Source organism: Oncorhynchus gorbuscha, linkage group LG12, assembly GCF_021184085.1.
Source record: "Oncorhynchus gorbuscha isolate QuinsamMale2020 ecotype Even-year linkage group LG12, OgorEven_v1.0, whole genome shotgun sequence".
Classification (NCBI taxonomy): domain Eukaryota; kingdom Metazoa; phylum Chordata; class Actinopteri; order Salmoniformes; family Salmonidae; genus Oncorhynchus; species Oncorhynchus gorbuscha.
Genome location: NC_060184.1, coordinates 60,955,868 through 60,957,947, shown reverse-complemented (window position 1 = coordinate 60,957,947; position 2,080 = coordinate 60,955,868).

Genomic DNA, 2,080 nt, shown 5'->3' with positions numbered 1-2,080 from the left:
AGAGCAGATCTTAGTAATAGCCGGAGCAGTTTAATAGCAAAATCCACAAAATAAAAATAACAAGACATTTGGGTACAAAACCCGTCGTGCACCAATCAACACGTACACAAGCACTTACAATAAACAATCCAACACAAAGACATGGGGGGAACAGAGAGTTAAATACACAACAAATGATTGAGGGAATTGAAACCAGGTGTGAGGAAAAACAAGACAAAACACATGGAAAATGAAAAGTGGATCGATGATGGCTAGAAGACAGGCGACGCAGACCACCGAGCGCCGCCCGAACAAGGAGAGGACCCGACTTCGGCGGAAGTCGTGACAGTACCCCCCCTTGACGCGTTGCTCCAGCAGCGTGCCGACGCCAGCCTCGGACACGACCCGGAGGGCGAGGCGCAGGGCGATCTGGACAGAGACGGTGGAACTACCGCAGCATGGAAGGGTCCAACACGTCCTCCATCGGAACCCAGCACCTCTCCTCTGGACCGTACCCCTCCCACTCCACGAGGTACTGAAGGCCCCTCGCCCGACAGCTCGAATCCATGATAGAGCGAACGGAGTACGCCGGGGCCCCCTCAATGTCCAGAGGGGGTGGAGGAAGCTCCCGCAGCTCAGACTCATGGAGCGGGCCAACCACCACCGGCCTGAGGAGAGACACATGGAACGAGGGGTTAATACCTTAATCAGGGGGAAGCTGTAACCTATAACAAACCTTGTTCACTCTCCTCAGGACTTTAAATGGCCCCACAAACTGCAGACCCAGCTTCCGGCAAGGCAGGCAGAAGGGCAGGTTCCAGGTCGAGAGCCAGACCCGGTCCCCCAGTGCGAACACCGAGGCCTCACTGCGATAGCTTTCTGGCGCAGCACGGCCCGCTGGAGGTGAACATGGACGGCGTCCCATGTCTCCCCCGCCCGCCTGAACCAGTCGTCCACCGCAGGAGCCTCGGTCTGACTCTAATGCCAAGGTGCCAGAACCGGCTGGTACCCCAGTACGCACTGGAAGGGGGAGAGGTTAGTGGAGGAGTGGTGGAGTGAGTTCTGAGCCATCTCGGCCCAGGGCACGAATGGTCCCACTCCCCTGGCCGATCCTGGCAATACGACTGCAGAAACCTGCCCACATCCTGGTTCACTCTCTCCACCTGCCCATTACTCTCAGGATGAAATCCTAAGGTAAGGCTGATCGAGACCCCCAGAAAATCCAACGACAGGTGCGACCAAGGCCGCTGTGGAATGGGTAAGGGGTGTAGCTTCCCTCTGGGCAGGTGTCTGGCTAACCCTAGGAACCACTGCACCTCCTTTACCGTGGTGGGAGTCGGTCAATTAGGCACGGCTGAATTGCTGTCTTCCACTCGTCTCCCTCCCGGATACGCACCAGGTTGTAAGCCCTCCTGATATTTAGTTTGGTGAAAAAGTGCGCCCTGTGCATTGACTCAATCACCGTGGCGATCAGAGGTAGCGGGTACCTGTTCCTTCACCCTTGATCTGATTTAGACCTCGATAGTCAATACACGTGAGCAGACCTCCCTCCTTCTTCTTCACAAAAAATAAACTTGAGGAGGTGGGTAAAGTGGAGGACCGAATGTACCCCAGATGCAGGGATTCTGAGACATATGTTTCTATAGCCTCTGTCTCCGCCTGCGAGAGGGGATACACGTGACTCCTGGGAAGTGCAGCGTCTGCCAGGAGATTTATCGCACAATCGCCCCGTCGATGGGGTGGTAATTGAGTCGCCTTCTTCTTGGTCAAAGGGAGAGCCAAATCGGTATATTCAGGGGGAAAGCGCACAGTGGAGACCTGGTCTGGACTTTCCACCGTAGTAGCGCCAATGGAAACACCTAAACACCTACCTGAGCACTCTCGAGACCATCCCGTGAGAGCCCTTCATTGCCAAGAAACAGTGGGGTCTTGACAAGCTAACCAGGGTAGGCCTAGCACCTTGGGAAATGCATTTACATTACATTACATTTAAGTCATTTAGCAGACGCTCTTATCCAGAGCGACTTACAAATTGGTGCATTCACCTTATGACATCCAGCGGAGAGTCAATGAGGAAGATACTAATTCTCTCCTTGTGACC